Here is a 19,792-nt window from a genome sequence, read left to right as displayed (position 1 = left end):
TATATGTATACATTGTTAAATGATCACTACAATGAAACTAATTAACATATCTTTCATTTCACATATTATCTTTTTTTTTTTTTGGTGATAACACTTAAGATCTACCCTCTTTGTAAATTTCAGCTATACAATACACTATTGTTAACTATAGTCACATTGCTGTACATTAGATCTCCAAAATTTATTCATCTTGCATAAGTAAAACTTTGTACCCTATTACCACCATTTCTCTATTTCCCCATCTATTAGCCCCTGGAAACCACCATTTTACTCTGTGCTTCTATGAGTTTGACTATTTTAGATTCCCCATCTATAATATTTGTCTTTCTGTGTCTGGCTTATTTTACTTCACATAATGTCCTCTAGGTTCATCCATGTTGTTGCAAATGACAGAATTGCTTTCTTTTTAAAGGCTAAATAACATTTCATATTATGTATATTTTCTTTATTTTCCCAGTTTTTAAAAATGTATCTTTATTGTTGAAAATATTACAGATGTCCCTCTTCTTTTCCATTGACACCCTCCTCCTCACTCCTGTGCCCCCACCCCTGCCTTCACCACACTGTTATCTGTGTCCACTGGTTACGCATATATGATATAAATTCTTTGGTTTATCTCTTCCCATCCCTCAACCCCCTTATCTCTGAGGTTTGTCAGTCTGTTCCCTATTTTCATGTCTCTGGATCTATTTTGATTGTCAGCTTATTTTGTTCATTATATTCCATAAATAAGTGGAATCATGTGGTACTTGTCTTTCTCTGACTGGCTCATTTCTCTTAGCATAATACTCTCCAGGTCCCTCCTAGTCATCTCAAAGGGTAAGAGATCTTTCTTTCTTGCAGTTGCATAGTATTTCATTGTATAAATGTACCACAACTTTTTTATCCACTCATCTACTAATGGGCACTTGGGCTGTTTCCAGAACTTATTGTAAATAGTACTACTATGAACATAGGAGTGCATATATTCTGATTAGTGTTTCAGGTTTCTTAGGATATATTTCTAGAAGTGGGATTACTGGGTCAAATGGTAGTTACATTATTAATTTTTTGAGGAAACATAATATTGTTTACCATAGTAGCAGCACCAGTCTGCATTCCCACCAGCAGTGTACTAGAGTACCCTTTCCTGCACATCCTTGGCACCACTTGTTTGATGATTTGTTGATGGCGGCCATTCTGGCAGGTGTGAGGTGATACCTCATTGTTGTTTTAATTTGCGTCTCTCTGATGATTAGTGATGTAGAACATATTTTTTTCATATGTTTCTTGGCCATTTGTATGTCTTCTTTGGATAAGTGTCTATTTTATTGAGATATACTTGACAAATACCGTATTACTTGAAGGTGTACAACATAACAATTTGATATATGTATATATTGCATAATTATTACCAAGATAAGTTTGATTAACATTCATTACTTCATGAAGTTACATAGTTTTTTTTTCTTATGATGAGAACTTACACAATCTCATCTCTTAGTGATGTTCAAATATAGAATACAACATTGTTAACTAAAGTTACCATGCTGTATATTACATGCCAAGAACTAGTTATCTTATAATAGAAAATTTGTACCTTTTTACTACTTTCACCCATTTCCCCACAACCCACCCCATTACTCTGGCAACTACCATTCTGTTCTCTGTTTCTATGAGTTTCTTTTTTTTGTTTTTTAAGATTCTATATAAGTGAGATCACATGGTATTTGTCTTTCTCTGTCTAACTTATTTCACTTAGTGTAATCTGTTCAAGATCTATTCACATTGTTGCAAATGGCAGGATTTTATTATTTTTCATGGATATAAATATACATATATATGTATATATCACATATATTATATGTGTGTGCACATATATGTGTGTGTGTATATATATATATATATATATATATATATATATATATTACAACTTTTTTATCCATTTATATGTTGATGGACACTTGGGTTGTTTCTATGTTTTGACTATTTTAAATAATGCTGAAATAAACATGGGGGGTAAAGATATCTCTTCAACATTGTTGTTTTGTTTCTTTCAGATATATACCCAGAAGTGAAATTGCTGGATCATATGGTAGTTCTATTTTTAATTTTTGAGGAACTTTCATACTGTTGAATTTCATGTCATTCTAAATTTAGATGTTTTGTATATGACCTGATTTTTACTCTGGCAGATTTTATTTTTATTTATTTTTGTAAATTTTAAATTTATTGATAAAACGAGAGAGAGAGAGAGAGAGAGAGAGAGAGAGAGAGAGAGAGAGAGAGCTTTGTCATTCTACTTATTTGTGTATTCATTTGTTGATTGATTCTTTTATGTGCCCTGACAGGGATTGAACCTGCAACCTTGGTTTGTCAGGACAAAGCTCTAACCTGCTGAGCTACTTGACCAGGTATCATGCTCTGGAAGACTTTAGATTCTTCCTTTTACCTCTGATACTCTGAAATGTTACCAAGATGTCCCATAAATAGGTCTTTTCCTCTTCTTTGTATTGACTATTGGGTAGGACTATTTACTTTGTAAATCCATGTCTTTAAACACTTATACATTTCCTTATACAATTCTGTTTTGATGAATTTCTCCTCTTCAGTTGTTTCTGTTCCATCTATCTATAACTCCTATTATTCAGATGTTAGAACTGATGAATGAATCCCCTAAGTCTCTTTTCTCAAATATTTCCCAACTCTTTGTCTAATCATAGGGGTGTGGTGGCAATTGGAACTGGATATTTGCCTAGCTAAGCAAGATAACAGAGAGGAACAGTGTGTAGACTCAACTAACATCTGTATTTAGCCTGTGTATTATTATTTCTACTTTCTGATACTTTTGAACTGTTAAGTAGCTCCAAGTCTTTAGCATTGCAGGAACTCTACAGATGATTCTCTCAATCAGCTCCCATCAACAGCTATCTCTGCAAGACTTTAGATTAGAGCTTCTCCCACTCTGTAAGGTCAATTACCATTCTCCATGTACTTCCCACCCACAATGTATGTGTTGAAACCTCTCATTCACTGATGAATCTCCTGCTGTTCTCCTTGTCCTTGTGGTATTTGCCCTTTTTATCCCTTACTCTCTGTTTGGTGGTATCTTCAGAGGCAGGGAAGAGTACTGTGTGTAGTCATTCTACTCTTTTTAATTAGACTTTGATTCTTTTCAAACATTCTGAACTTTTCCACTCTCTCTGTTATTAGTGCCATTCTTAGGCTATATACTCTCTTTCAGTGGTCTTACCCAGAAAGTTTTTTATTCAATTTTTAAATTTTCTTAGGGTTTGATACTGTATGTGCAGTACTATTTTAAGCTCTTTGAAAACAGGAATACAGTTTCCAATTATGCAAGATATGTTTATTAAGAGCTTCCTAACTGGTGTGCTGGGACACACTATACTAGTGCACTATGAATGAATATGGGTGTTAGATGTTGATCCTCTCAGTCCTTGGGAAGCCAGGCTGGTTCTGGGCCTGTGGCATCATGCATGCCATTTATTCTAGTATATCATACAAATAGTATTACTTTCTATATAAGGTATGGCATGGAAAAAATTGGGAGCACTACTATAAAGCAATTTGGTTGATATTTTCATTTTGGAATTTGATACTTTGCACTGTTCAATTTATCTTTACAAGATATGAAGTTTATTCTTTGGTGAAATCATTAATATAAATGAAAAAGACTCAAAATAGTAATGAGAAATAGTATAATTAAATGGATTGGGGGGGGCTAGGTAACTAGATTAATTTAGCGTTGCTTTACCCTATAATCTTTTGTTTATTAGTAGTGAAAATTCACCCCAGATCAAAGACATATTGTAAGAAATCAGGCTGTGTCTAAAATTCAAAAGTAGGAAGTGTTTCAGGCTGTCTGGACTAGATCCAGGAACTAAAAAGGGGGAGAATGAGATTGCCTTTGATTCTTCCAGGCCACATTATCCTGCCTCTGTTCTTCTTTCTGTGTCTACCTTATTCTTTTTTTTTTTTTTTTAAATTTTCTTTATTGATTTTAGAGAGAGAGGAAGGGAGAAGGGGAGAGAGAGAGAAACATTAATGAGAGAGCACATTGATTGGCCACCTCCTGCATGCCCCCCACTGGGGATTTGGCCCACAACCTGGGCATGTGGCTTGACTTGGACTCTCACAGGCGACCTCTTGGTGCATGGTTCGGAGCTCAAGCAGTGAGCCACACCGGACAACCTATCTACCTCATTTTTTTTCTCAAACCTAGTCCTGGTTAAAGTACCCAATGGAGAGTGACAAACATCTTTCAGTCTCAAAATCAAACTCGCAGGAGAAAAACTGGCTCAGCTGAAATGAGTTTCAAACAATGGTAGTAGTTTCTCTGAAGAAAATGATAAACCCAAAGTCAAATCCTATGAATGCGACTTGGGTGGTTTACTCTTTTGTCTGGGAAAAGAAGTTCTTATAGAGGTCACAAGGATTGAGTAGGCGTTCCAAACGTATTTACTACACTCATGAAAGCAATTTGCTTTTGCTTTATGACATGTAGGACATTTTACCATAAATTTCTCACCACAGATGCTTTGGGAAATTGTGTTTGAATTTACACATTATTTTCATAATACCCGACCTGGAAAATCTTTATTTTATTAGGAAAAAAAGGAATTATATTTTGAAGGGAGAACATATTAAAGTCAGCCACTTCAGAATATGGGTGACCAGTCTGTGTGAAACAACTTCTGGTTAAATTGAAGTGTGGTTATATATCAAGGAAACTGATTGCCTTTGAGTGGTTTGTACAGGGCTCTGAAGGCAATGGGATGGGTAGATTCGAAATGAGTGAGATGAGAGGTGGAGGTGTCATTAATCACAATTATCCACACAAAAATAATCAAGTACTGAAATAAGGCAAGAATGTTGGAATGGAGGAGAGGAGATTAAATGGTGGTATTGAAGAGGAGAAGGCATTTCATTGGTATGAAATAGTGTTTATTCATTTGAGCGGTAAGGAATATGTAGAAAGTAAGAAGATGCTATGTTTTTGACTTGCACAAATTATAACATTTGTTGAGATAGAGAAGGTAGGAGAGGAGGGTGTAGGTTTTATGGAAGACTATGAACTTAGTTTTAGACATATTCAGTTATAGATTCCTGAAGAGGACTTAGGTGTAAGAATCCACTATGTGGTGAGGTACATGTATAGTTTTCAATGTATATATGTGGAAAAAGGAAAACAGAGAGAGAGAGAGAGAGAGAGAGAGAGAGAGAGAGAGATGTTTGTGTTGATTTGTGTCCTTCATTTAAAAAGTAGTTAGTTATAAATTTGGTGAAGTAAGAAGGCATTCAAGTTCAAGAAGCACAGAACGCCAAGTAAGAAGAACCCAAACAGTCCCAGATCAAGACACATAGTAAATAAAATGCCAAAAATTAAAGACAAAGAGAGAATCCTAAAGGCAGCAAGAGATAAACAACAGGTTACCTACAAAGAAACCCCCATAAGGCTCTCAGCTGACTTCTCAACAGAAACACTACAGGTCAGAAGGGAATGGCATGAGGTAATCAAGTCATGAAAAACAAGGATCTGAATCCAAGACTACTTTATCCAGCAAGGCTATCATTCAATATAGAAGGTCAAATAAAGAGCTTCAGACAAAAAAAAAAAAAAAAAAAAAAAAAAAAGGCTAAGGGAATAAATTAGCACCAAAGCAGCACTGCAAGAAATGTTAAAAAGACTGCTGTAATTAGTAAAAGAAATTGGAAGAAGAAAAATATAACTACACTAAACAATGGCAATAAATAAATACATATCAATAATCACCTTAAATGCAAATGGTTTGAATGCTCCAATAAAAAGACACAGAGTAGCTGACTGAATAAGAAAGTATGACTCACAACTTCCGGTCAAGATGGCGACGTAGGGAAACGCAGTATCGCGTTCTCCCACAACCACATCCAAGTTACAACAAAACTACAGAACAACCATCATCCAAAACCGCCTGAAATCAAGCTGAATGGAAGTCCTACAACTACGGAATTTAAAAAAAAGGCAGCTACATCCAGACTGGTAGGAGGGGCGGCGGCGCGAGGGGTGGCGGCAGCGGCACGGCGGCGGTGCGACGTGCTGGTCCCACACCCAAGTGTGGCGGATAAAAATCAGGAGGCTCCCGAGGCTGGGAAGGTCCTTCCTGAGGACTGAGGGGTCCCCGTCCCACACCAGGTGCCCCGCTCAGGTTTCCAGTACCAGGAAGAGAAGTCCCCATAACTTCTGGCTGGAAAAACCAGCAGAAACTGAGGCTCAGGGAAGCTGACCTGGCTGGAGCCACAGGCAGCTCCCTAAAGGGCCCGCGCACAGACTGGTCGGACTCTCTCCCTCTAAGCTCGGAGGGGAGGCAGCTCCAGGGGCACCAGAGAAATACAGGGAGGAACTGAGCTGTTTGGCACTGGAGCGAGGGCTGGAGAGGGGGCTTTCTCGGGGACAAACGTGCTGTCAGAGGCCTTTGTTCCTTTGGTGAGCCCTTCCCTGGAGCGGCAGACAGTCGCCATATCTGGGACTCCAGCAACCTGGCTCACACTGGTAGCCCCGCCCTGCTGACTCCCTGAGGCCCCGCCCCACCCAACTTTCAGGCCCACCCAAGCTGTTGCTACTTGCTTAACCATAGGATTGGCCTGTCTTGGATCCTGCTTCAGGTTTTTCCTAAATTCTTTCAAACGAGCAGCATCGGGTCTCAGCGAGCCCCATACCTCTCATTAAGTAATACACAGAAACAAACACAGGGAGGCAGCAAAATGAGGAGACAAAGAAACAGGTCCCAAATGAAAGAACAGAACAAAACCCCAAGAAAAGAACTAAGCGAAATGGAGATAAGCAACCTAACAGATGCTGAGTTCAAAATACTGCTTATAAGGATGCTCAATGAACTCAGTGAGGGCCTCAAGAGCATAAAAAAGTACCAGTCAGAAATGATCGCTGCACAGTTAGAAACGAAGGAGGCTTTAACTGAAATAAAGAATAATTTACATAGCTTCAATAATAGAGTACGTAAATCCAAGGAGCAAACCATCGATTTGGAATATAAGGAAGCAAAAAACGCCCAACCAGAACAGCAAAAAGAAAAAAGAATCCAAAAAAATGAGGATAGTGTAAGGAGCCTCTGGGACAACTTCAAGCGTGCCAACATTCGCATCTTGGGGGTGCCGGAAGGAGAAGAGAGAGAACAAGAAATCGAAAACCTGTTTGAAACAATAATGGCAGAAAACTTTCCTAACTTGGTGAAGGAAACAGACATACAAGTCCAGGAAGCACAGAGAGTCCCAAACAAGATGAACCCCAAGAGGCCCACACCAAGACACATCATCATCAAAATGCAAAAGGTTCAAGACAAAGAGAGAATCCTAAAAGCAGCAAGAGAAAGGCAGCTAGTTACCTACAAGGGAGTTCCCATTAGGCTGTCAGCTGATTTCTCAAAAGAAACTTTGCAGGCCAGAAGGGAGTGGCAAGAAATATTCAGAGTGATGAAAACCGAGAACCTACAACCAAAATTACTCTATCCTGCAAAGCTGTCATTTAGAATCGATGGACATATAAAAACTTTCCCAGACAAGAAAAAATTAAAGGAGTTCATCACTACCAAACCGTTATTATATGAAATGATGAAGGGTCTTTTTAAAGAAAAAGATAAAATGTAGGAACAAACAAATGGCAAGAATACATATCTATCAACAATGGAATCTACAAACAAAATGAACAGGAAGAACAGGAACATTCTCATAGATACAGAGAATATTTTGTTGGTTGCCAGTTGGGAAAGGGGTTGGGGGAATGGATGAAAAAGGTGAAGGGATTAAGAAGCACAAATTCATTGCTAGACTGACAAACCTCAAAGGGAAAGGGGTTGGGGGGGTGGGAAGAAATAAACCAAAGAACTTATATGCATAACCAATGGACACGGACAATAGTATGGGAAAAGGTGGGAGGGGGGCGGGAGTGGGGAGGAGGGGGTCAATGGGGTAAAAATGTGGAACATCTGTAATACATTTTACATCCAACAATAAAGATGTGGGGAAAAAAAAAAAAAAAAAAAAAAAAAAAAAAAGAAAGTATGACTCACATATATGTTGTTTACAAGAGACCCACCTCACAACAAAAGACTCTCATAGGTTGAAAGTGAAGGGATGGAAAAAAAATCTTCCACGCAAATGGAAAGGAAAAAAAAGCTGGGGTAAAAATACTCATACCCGATGAAATGGATTTCAAAATGAAGGCCATAACTAGAGACAAAGAAGGTCACTGCATAATATTGAAAGGATCTATCCAACAGGAAGATATAACCTTGATAAATATATATGCACCCAATATAGGAGCACCAAAATATATCAAAAATCTTCTGGAGGACTTCAAAGGAGAAATTGACAGCACTACAATCATAGCAGGGGACTTCAACACCCTGCTGATATCACTGGATAGATCCTCTAGAAAAAAATTAACAAGGAAACAGGGACTCTAAATGAAGCACTAGACCAAATGGATTTCATAGATATCTACAGAGAATTACACCCCAAAACTGCAGAATTCACATTCTTCTCAAGTGCACATGGGACATTCTCAAAAATAGACCGCATGTTAGGACAAAAACTAAGTCTACACGTTCAAGAAGATTGAAATTATATCAAGCTTTTTCTCAGAACACAAAGGCATGAAACTAGAAATCAATTGCAACAAGAACATGCAAAGACATTTGAATGCATAGAGCCTAAATAGCATATTATTAAACAATGAATGGGTTACTGAGGACATTGAGAAAAAAATTAAAAACTTTCTGGAAACCAGTGAAAATAAACACAACAATACAAAATCTATGGGATGCAGTAAAAACAGTTTTGAGAGGGAAATTCATAGCACTATGGGCCTACCTCAAGAAATAAGAAAAATTTCTAATAGACTATCTAATCTCACAACTTAAAGAACTAGAAAGCAAACAAAAAGAAAACCCCAAAGCAAGTAGAAGGAAAAAAATAGTAAAGATTAGAGCAGAAATAAATGACAGAGACAAAAAAACAAACAAACCACAATTCAAAGGATCAATGAAACAAAGAGCTGGTTTTTTGAAAAGATAAACAAGATTGGTGGACCCTTAGTTAAACTCACCAAGAAACAAAGAGAGAAAACCCAAATACACAAAATCAGAAATGAAAGAGGAGAAATGCAAAGGATCGTAAATACTATGAACAATTATATGGTAACAAATTTGACAATCTAAGCAAAATGGACAAATTTCTAGAAACACATAGTCTCTCGAAACTGCACCAGGAAGAGATAGAAAACTTGAACAGACCAATAAAAACCAAGGAAATTGAAGATGTAATCAAGACTCTTTCAGCAAACAAAAGTTCAGGATCGGATGGCTTCACGGGGGAGTTTTGCTGAACATTCAAATCAATAAATGTGATACGCCACATAAATAAAATAACATATAATAACCACATGATCATATCAATAGATGCTGAAAAAGTATTTGACAAAATTCATCATCTATTTCTGTTAAAAACGCTCAGCAATGTGGGAATAGAGGGATGATATCTCAACATAATAAAAGGCCATATATGAAAGACTTACAGCCAACATCATACTCAATGGCAAAAACTAAAAGCATTTCCCTTAAGAACAGGAACAAGACAGGGAGGTCCACTTTCACCACTCTTATTTAACACAGTACTGGAAGTCTTAGCCATAGCAGTTAAACATGAAGGAAAACTAAAAGGGTTCCAAATTGGAAAGGAGAAGTGAAACTGTCATTATTTGCAGATGACATGTTATTATACATAGAAAACCCTAAAGACTCCATCAAAAAACTACTAGATTTAATAAAAGAATTTGGCAAAGTAGCAGGATACAAAATTAATGTCAAGAAATAAACAGCATTCTTATACACCAATGATGAACTCACAGAAAGAGAAACTGAAAAAACAATCCCATTTACCATCGCAGCAAAATAATTAAGATATCTAGGAATAAATGTAACCAAAGAAGTAAAGGACCTATTCACAGAAAACTACAGGACATTAGAGGAAGATATAAAAAAGTGGAAGCACATACCTTGTTCATGGATTGGAAGAATTAACATCATTAAAATGTCCATATTACCCAAAGCAATCTATAGATTCAATGCAATCACCACCAAAATACCAAAGACATATTTCACAGAACTAGAACAAATAGTTCAAAAGTTCATATGGAACCAAAAAAGACCCCGAATAGCCACAGCAATCTTAAAAAAGAAGGACAGAGCAGGTGGAATTACAATACCAGATATCATGTTATACTACAGTTACTGTAATCAAAACAGCCTGGTACTGGCACAAGAACAGGCATATAGACCAGTGGAACAGAACAGAGAACCCAGAAATTGATCCAAGACTTTATCCTTAATTAATATTTGACAAAGGTGACAACAGCATACAATGGAATAAAGACAGCCTCTTTAATAAATGGTGTTGGGAAAATTGGGCAACTACATGCAAAAAAAAAAAAAAAAAAAGAAACTAGACCATCAACTTACATCATACACAAGAATAAACTCAAAATGAATAAAAGGCTTAAATGTGATGCGTGAATCCATAGTAATCCTAGAAGAAAATGTAGGCAACAAAATTTTGGACATCATATGCAGCAGAATTTTCACTGATACAACACTTAAGACCACGGAAACAGAAAAAAATGAACACATGGGACTACATCAAACTAAAAAGCTTCTGCACAGCAAAAGAAACAACCATTGAAATGGAAAGGGAACCCACTGTGTGGGAGAGTAAAATTGCCAGTGATACATCAGATAAGGAGTTAATTTCCAAAATATATAGTGTGCTCATACAACTCAAGAAAAGGAAGACAACGGACCCAATTAAATAATAGGCAGAGGAGCTAATAGACACCTTTTCAAACAGGACATACAAATGGCCAAGAGACATATGAAGACATGCTCAATGTTTATGATTATAAGAAATATTATTTAATTATAAGAAATAATCACGAGAGAGATGCAAATTAAACAACAATGAGATATCACCTCACACCTGTCAGAATGGCTGCCATCAACAAATCATCAAACAACAAGTGTTGGCGAGGGTGTGGAGAAAAAGGAACTCTAGTACACTGCTAGTGGGAATGGAGATTGGTAAAGCCGCTATAAAAAACACCTTGGTGTTATCTCAAAAAATTAAAAATTGAATTGCCATTTGACCCAGTGACCCCACTTTTAGGAATATACCTTAAGAAGTCTGAAACACCAATCAGAAAGAATAATGTACCCCCATGTTTATAGCAGCACTATTTACAATAGCTAAGATCTGGAAACAACCCAAGTGTTCATCAGTAGACAAATTAATAAAAAAGTATTGTACATATAAACAATGGAGTCTTATGCAGCTGTAGGAAAGAAAGATCTCTCATCCTTTGAGACAACATGGAGGGACCTGGAGAATATTATCCTAAGCAAAACAAGCCAAGCAGAGAATGACCAATATCACATGATTTTACTTATTTGTGGAATATAATGAACATAACAGTCTGAGGAACAGGACAGACCCAGAGACATAGAAATAGGGTACAGACTGACAAGCCTCAGAAGAGGGGGTGGGGGCAGAGGGAAGAGATAAACCACAGAACTTATATTCATGTACAAATAACTGATGGACATGGACAACAAAGCTGGGGACCAGGTGGGGGGGATGGGGAGGAAGGTGTCAATAGGGAAAAAAGGAGAACCATCTGTAACAAAAATAAATTAATAAAAAAATAAAATAAAATAAAAAGTGGCTAGTTATAGGTTTAAGCAATGATAGGTTGGCAACAGCATTATTATTATTTTCACAGAACTTTTTATTGCTGTAGAACATATACACAAAAATTTCAGTGAACTTTCTTAAAGTAGCACACCCATGTAACTACCCTTCAGATCAAGAAATAGAACATTATTATTTCTCCAGAAGACTCTCCTACCCCCTTCCAGACACAACATCTCCCTCTAGAGCAGCGGTTCTCAACCTGTGGGTTGCAACCCCTTTGGGGGTCGAAAGACCCTTTCACAGGGGTTGCCTAAAACCATCGAAAAACACATATTTCCAATGGTCTTAGGAACTGAGACACCGCTCCTCTATCTGTCTTCAGGCAGGTCTGCCCACATGCAGATACGCCCACATACAAGTAACTAGCATGATGACACCATCGCGCCAACCCAATCACATACACCCTGTACAAATACAGGTGTATGTGACAGGGTTGGTGCCATAATGTATTTATGTGTATGAGTCACACATGTGTAGAGAGCAGCTACTCTGTTAAAAGCAGCTACTGTGTTGAAAGCAGCAGTATTGGAGGTAAAATGACACTTCATGGATTATAATTACTGGGTAAATGTAAAATCATGTACTATAAAATCATCAACTACTGCAAAAAAATATATCTGTACTATGGGAACTTAATCTGGATGCTGATCAGTCTTTTTATATTCCGCTGTGGTTGATATGAATACTGCACTTTTGTGATAGTAACAGGTTTGTAAAAAAAACAACACAGAGAATGGTAAATCATAGGAAACTTTAATGAACTGTATTGACTAAACTATGCTATGTATCATCTTTTGTATTATCAAAGCTATTGTTATATATTATTTTCATTAGCAAACCATCCAATGACAATGGATCGTGTAGAGAAGAATGTTAAGAAAAGAAAATATAGTGAAGATTTTTTACAGTATGGTTTTACCTCAATAATTACAGAATGAATTGAGAAACCACAATGTGTTTGTTACTTGTTGTGAAGTTCTATCAGCTGAATCTATGAAGCCAAACAAACTAAAACACTATTTTGATAGCAAGCATCCAAGCTTGCTATCAACTATTTTAGAAGCAAAGTTAATGGACTCAAGAAAGCCAGACTTGACACTGGTGGCAAGTACCACGAACAAAACATAGCAGTCGTTGAAGCTTCATATTTGGTGGCACTCAGAATCACCAGAGCTATGAAACCTCACACATTGCTGAGGATTTACTGTTGCCAGTGGCCAAAGACATTGTTTGAGTTATGATTGGAGACAAATTTGTTACAAAATTGAGTACAATTTCCTTATTTAATGACACTGTCTGCGGAAGAATAGATGCCATGTCTACTGATATTCTTGATTACCTGTAATCCAGGAAATTAAATCTGCTACACTTCCAGTATTTAGCGTCCAGCTTGATGAATCTACAGATGTTGCAAACTGTTCACAGTTACTGGTTTACATGAGGTATATTAATGATGGTGACTTTAAAGGTGAGTTTCTTTTTTGCAAACCTCTTGAAACAACAACTACTGCCTGTGATGTATTTGACGCAGTTGGTTCATTTCTGAAAGATTATAAGATCTCTTGGAAAAAGGTTTGTGGTGTTTGCACAGATGGTACTCCAGCTACGCTAGGATGTTGATCTGGATTTCAATGTTTGATACTAAATGAGTCACCAAAAGTTGTCAGAACTCTCTGTATGATTCATTGGCAAATATTAGCAATGAAGATGCTTCCACAAGAATTACAAGAAGTAATGAAAAGCATCATAAGTTCTGTCAATTTTGTAAAGGCGAGCACTTTAAACAATCAACTGTTTTCGCAACTGTGCAACGAGTTGGATGTGCTGAACAATGCTCTGCTATTTCACACTGAAGTGAGAAGGTTGTCGACAGGAAAAGTTTTAAAATGTGTTTTTGAGCTTCATGATGAACTCAAAACATTTTTAAATCAGAAAGCAAGACCACAGTTCAAAGCACTTTTCAGCAATAAAAGTGAACTGCAGAAAATAGCTTACTTGGTTGACATCTTTGCCATCTTGAATGAGTTAAATTTATAACTGCAAGGACCAAATGCAACATGTCTTGATTTGTCTGAAAAGATCCAATCATTCCAAATGAAACTTCAGGCAAAAAAACTTTGGCAAAAAAAAAAAAAAAATTGGATGAAATAAAATGTACATGTTGCCTATCGTATCTGCTTTCTCTGAGGAACATGACATTGAACCAGACAAAAGGATTATGATGATAATTTCTGTGAAAGAACACTTGCACATGCTTGCAGACAAAATTTTATTGTACTCTCCAAATCTACCTGACACCCCATTTACACTTACCAGAAGCCCATTCACAGTCAAAGTTGAAGATGTTCCACCCTGGACGGTTTTGCTCAGTGGTTAGAGCATCGGCCTGCGGTCCGGAGAGACCCGGGTTCAGTTCCCGCTAAGGGCACGTACCTCGGTTGCAGTTTGTCCTCGGCCCTGTTTGGTTGTGCGGGCGGCAACCACTCGATGTGTCCCTTTCACATCGATGTTTTTCTCTCTCTGTTCTCTCTCCCTCCCACTCTACCTGAACAAAAAATGGAAAAATGTCCTCGGGTGAGGATGATAAAAAAAGTTGAAGATGTTCCTGAGACAGTACAAGAGGAATTCATTGAACTTATTAACAGTGATGCAGCAAGAACTGATTTCTCTACAATGACAGTTACAAAATTCTGGATTAAGTGTTTGCAGTCATATCCTGTTCTGTCTGAGACTGAGTTGCGCCTTCTTCTTCCATTTCCAACAACATATCTTTGTAAAACAAGGTTTTCCAGCTAGTTGGTTATCAAGTCTAAATACAGAAGTAGACTTGTTGTGGAAGATGATCTTCACTGTGCTCTTGCAAAGACTGCCCCGAGAATTTCTGATCTGGTGAGAAAGAAGCAATCTCAACCTTCGCACTGACATTGGCTTTTTACGCATACTGTCACAAAATGTAGCAATATAGTTTACTGTTGTTATATTAAGACTGTTACCCATGCTACACCATGCTTCAAGACAAAATTTCATTTATTTGTAATTAGAAATAAATATTTCACAATATATAATTACATATTGTTTTTGTGATTAATCACTATGCTTTAATTCTGTTTAATCTGTAACAATGAAAATACATCCTGCATATCAGATAGTTACATTATGATTCATAACAGTAGCAAAATTACAGTTATGAAGTAGCAACAAAAATAATTTTATGGTTGGGGATCACCACAACATGAGGAACTGTATTAAAGGGTCGCAGCATTAGGAACATTGAGAATCACTGCTCTAGAGTAACCAACATGTGAGATTAGTTTGGTCTGTTTCAATTTTTTAAGAATAGAATTGTGCAACATGCAACCTCTGGTGTCTGGCTTCTTTGGCCCAACCTGATATTTCTGAGAGTCATCCATGTTGTTGCATGTAATTGCTGTTGTTCATGTAATTGTTGTTGTTTCATGGCTATATAATATTTCATGTTGTATCCAGTTTATTTATCCACTACAACTGATAGACATCTGGATGGAACAGCATTATTTTTAGAGGGGTAATGAAGTTGAAGCTATTGTACTAACATTGTTAAGTGAAAAATGATAAATGGTGCTCTCAGAATATCTTCAGAAATAATGGAGAAGGGGACTGGATTTCTGCAAGCATATAGGGTGGTAGATTAAATTGGACATTAAAGAAATCTGACTGAGGAGGATTTAAAACCTGGGACACTGGTTACAATAGTTACATTTCTGAAATCATTACCAAGTAGTGACCTAAGAAAAGTTTATCAGGAGTGGGGGGGGAGGGGGGATGAGATAAACCAAAGAACTCATATGCATGTATGTGTAATGAATGGACATAGAAAGCAAAGCTTGGGGGAGGGGGGAGGGAGGGGGGTGTCTGTGGGGAAAAAGGAGAAATATCTATAACAAAAATAAAATAATTAAAAAAGTTAAAAAAAGAAAAGTCTATCAATAGGTTTTCTGTTTCTAAAGAATATATAAAGTAAACCACAAATAATGTGAAGAGGCTTTGTTGTTCTCTTATTGCAACACTAAGTTATGGAACTTAGTGTTTCCCATAACTGGATAAAAATGAATTCATTTTTATTTTTATTTATTTTTTAAATTTATCCTCACCCGAGGACATTTTTGCACTTTTCTTAAGATAGAAAGGGAGGAAGAAAGAGAAACACCAATGTGAGAGAGACACATCGAGTGGTTGCCACCCACACGACCCCAACCAGGGCGGGAGACAAACTGCAACCAAGGTACATGCCCTTGGCGGGAACTGACCCGGGCCTCTCTGTTCTGTGGGACAATGCTTTAACTGCTGAACCAAACCAGCCAGGGCAAAATGAATTCTTTTTTTAAAAAAATTAATTGATTTTTTATTAATTAATTTTTGTTACAGATGTTTCTCCTTTTTTTCCCCACACTGATTCCCCCTCCTCCTCCCTCCCTGCCCTGTCTCTAGTTTGTTGTCCATGTCCACTGTTCATGCATACATGCATATAAGTTCTGTGTTTATCTCTCCCCCACCACCCCCTCTTCTGGGGATTGTCAGTCTGTACCCCACTTCCATGTCTCTGGGACTACCTTGTTCCTCAGACTGTTATGTTCATTATATTCCACTAATAAGTGAGATCATATGATACTTGTCTTTCTCTGTTTGGCTTGTTTCACTTAGGATGATACTTTCCAGGTCCCTCCATGTTGTCTCAAAGGATAAGAGATCTTTCTTTCTTACAGCTGCGTAGTACTCCATTGTGTATATGTACCACTGTTTTTTCATCCATTTGTCTACTGATGGACACTTGGGCTGTTTCCAGATCTTAGCTATTGTAAATAGTGCTGCTACAAACATGGGGGTACATATATTCATTCTGATTGGTGTTTCAGGCTTCTTAGGGTATATGCCTAGAAGTGGAATCACTGGGTCAAATGGAAGTTCAATTTTTAATTTTTTGAGGTAACACCATATTGTTTTCCATAGTGGGTGCACCAGTTTGCATTCCCACTAACAGTGTTCTAGTCCCCTTTTCTCCACACCCTCGCTAGCGCTTGTTGTTTGATGATTTGTTGATGGCAGCCATTCTGACAGGTGTGAGGTGATACCTCATTGTTGTTTTAATTTGCATCTCTCTGATGATTAGTGATGTTGAGCATTTCTTCATAAGTCTCTTAGCCATTGGAGAGGTGTCTAGTTCCTCTGCCCATTTTTTAATTGGGTTCTTTGTCTTCCTTTTGTTGAGTTGTATGAGCACTCTCTATATATTGGAAATTAACCCCTAATCTGATATATCATTGGCAATTATGCTCTCCCATATTGTGTGTTGCCTTTCAGTTTTGATGATTGTATCTTTCACAGTGCAGAAGCTTTTGTGTGTGATTTAGTCCCATGTGTTCATTTTCTCCTTTGTTTCTATTGCTTTAGGTGATGTATCAGTGAAAATTCTACTGCATATGATTTCTGAAATTTTGTTGTCTACAGTTTCTTCTAGGATTTTTATAGATTCATGAGTCACATTTAAGTCTTTTATCCATTTTGAGTTTATTTTTGTGTAGGGTGTAAGTTGATGGTCTAGTTTCATTTTTCTGCATATAGCTGTCCAATTTTCCCAGCACCATTTAGTAAAGAGGTTGTCCTTAATCCACTGTATGCTTTTGCCACCTTTGTCAAATATTAATTGAGCATATTGCCTTGGGATCATTTCTGGGTTCTCTGTTCTGTTATACTGGTCTATATGCCTGTTCTTGTGCCAGTACCAGGCTCTTTTGATTACAGTGGCTTTGTAGTATAACCTGAAATCTGGTAATGTGATCCCTCCAACTTTGTTCTTCCTTTTCAACATTGCTGTGGCTATTCGGGGTCTTTTTTGGTTCCATATGAACTTTTGAAGTACTTGTTCTAATTCTGTGAAATATGCCATTGGTATTTTGATGGGAATTGCCTTGAATTTATAGATTGCTTTGGATAATATGGACATTTTAATGATGTTAATTCTTCCAATCCATGAACAGGGTATGTGCTTCCACTTTTTTATATCTTCCTTTATTTCTTTTTTCAATGACCTGTAGTTTTCTGCGAATAAGTCCTTTATTTCTTTGGTTAAGTTTATTCCGAGGTATCTTAATTATTTTGCCACAATGGTAAATGGGATTGTTTTCTTAGTTTCTCTTTCTGTGAGTTCATCATTGGTGTATAAGAATGCCATCGATTTCTTGACGTTAATTTTGTATCCTGCTACTTTTCCAAATTCATTTATTAAGTCTAGTAAATTTTTGATTGAGTGTTTGGGGTTTTCTACATATAGTATCATGTCATCTGCGAATAATGACAGTTTCACTCTCTCCTTTCTAATTTGGATCCCTTTTATTTTTTCTTCCTGTCAGATTGCTGTGGCTAAGACTTCCAGTACTATGTTAAATAAGAGTGGCAAAAGTGGGCACCCTTGCCTTGTTCCTGTTCTTAAGGAAAATGCTTTTAGTTTTTGCCCATTGAGTATGGTGTTGGCTGTAGGTCTTTCATATATGGCCTTTATTATTTCTAGATATGATACCTCTATTGCCGCATTGCTGAGTGTTTTTATCAGAAATGGATGCTGGATTTTGTCGAAGGCTTTTTTGGCATCTATTGATATGATCATGTGGTTTTTATTCTTCATTTTATTTATGTGGTGTATCATGTTTATTGATTTGCAAATATTGTACCAGCCTTGCATCCCTGGGATGAATCCCACTTAGTCATGGTGAATAACTTTTTTGGCGTATTGCTGGATCCAATTTGCTAGTATTTTGTTCAGGATTTTGGCATCTATGTTCATCAGGGATATTGGCCTGTAGTTTTCTTTCTTTGTAGTGTCTTATTCTGGTTTTGGAATTAGAATTATGCTGGCTTCATCAAACGAGTTTGGAAGTCTTCCTTCTTCTTGAATTTTTTGAAATAGTTTGAGGAGTATGGGTGTTATTTCTTCTTCGATAAAACTCCCCCGTGAAGCCATTCGGGCCTGGACTTTTGTTTGCTTGGAGAGCTTGATTACATCTTCAAATTCTTCCGTTGTTATTGGTCTGTTCAAGTTTTCTATCTCTTCCTGATCCAGTTTTGGGAGACTATGTGTTTCTAGAAATTTGTCCATTTCGCTTAGGTTGTTTAATTTGTTGCCATATAATTGTTCATAGTAGTTGTTAACGATCTTTTGTATTTCTGTGGTGTCAGTTGTTACTTCTCCTCTTTCATTTCTGATTGTGTGTATTTGGGTTCTCTCTCTTTGTTTCTTGGTGAGTCTAGCTAAGGGTCCATCAATCTTATTTATTTTTTTGAAGAACCAGCTCTTTGTTTCATTGATCCTTTGAATTGTTTTTTTGGTCTCTATGTCGTTTATTTCTGCTCTGATCTTTACTATTTCCTTCCTTCTACTTGCTCTGGGGTTTTCTTTTTGTTTGCTCTCTAGTTCTTTAAGTTGTGAGGTTAGATAGTCTATTAGAGATTTTTCTTGTTTCTTGAGGTAGGCTTGTAGTGTTATGAACTTCCATCTCAGAACTGCTTTCACTGCATCCCATAGATTTTGTGTTGCTGTGTGTTCATTTTCTTGGTTTCCAGGAAGTTTTTGATATCTTCTTTGATCTCCTCGGTGACCCATTCATTGTGTTAATAACATGCTATTTAGCTTCCATGTGTTCCAATGTCTTTGTATGTTCTTCTTGCAATTGATTTCTAGTTTCATGCCTTTGTGATCCGAGAAAGTGCTTGATATGATTTCAGTCTTCTTGAACTTGTAGAGACTTAGTTTGTGCCCTGACATGTGGTCTACCTTTGAGAATGTCCCATGTGCACTTGAGAAGAATGTGAATTCTGTAGTTTTTGGTGTAATTCTCTGTAGATATCTATTATATCCATTTGGTCTAGTGCTTCATTTAGAGTCTCTGTTTCCTTGCTAATTTTTTGTCTAGAGGATCTATCCAGTGATGTCAGCGGGGTGTTGAAGTCCCCTGCTATGATTGTA

General features: G+C 37.1%; 1 long non-coding RNA gene across 1 annotated transcript in view; it reads left to right on the top strand.

Annotated features, from left to right (window-relative positions):
- The first annotated feature begins 2,329 nt into the window (after nucleotides 1–2,329).
- The window catches only part of LOC118621797, a 50,634-nt gene continuing 33,171 nt past the window's right edge, over nucleotides 2,330–19,792 (top strand). The window contains exon 1 of the long non-coding RNA XR_004957790.1: nucleotides 2,330–2,393. This is a non-coding gene — a long non-coding RNA (uncharacterized LOC118621797). The remainder of the gene's footprint in view (nucleotides 2,394–19,792) is intronic.

This window comes from Molossus molossus, unplaced genomic scaffold (assembly GCF_014108415.1).
Source record: "Molossus molossus isolate mMolMol1 unplaced genomic scaffold, mMolMol1.p scaffold_m16_p_8, whole genome shotgun sequence".
NCBI classification, from domain to species: Eukaryota; Metazoa; Chordata; class Mammalia; order Chiroptera; family Molossidae; genus Molossus; species Molossus molossus.
This window is presented reverse-complemented; position numbering and strand designations above follow the sequence as displayed.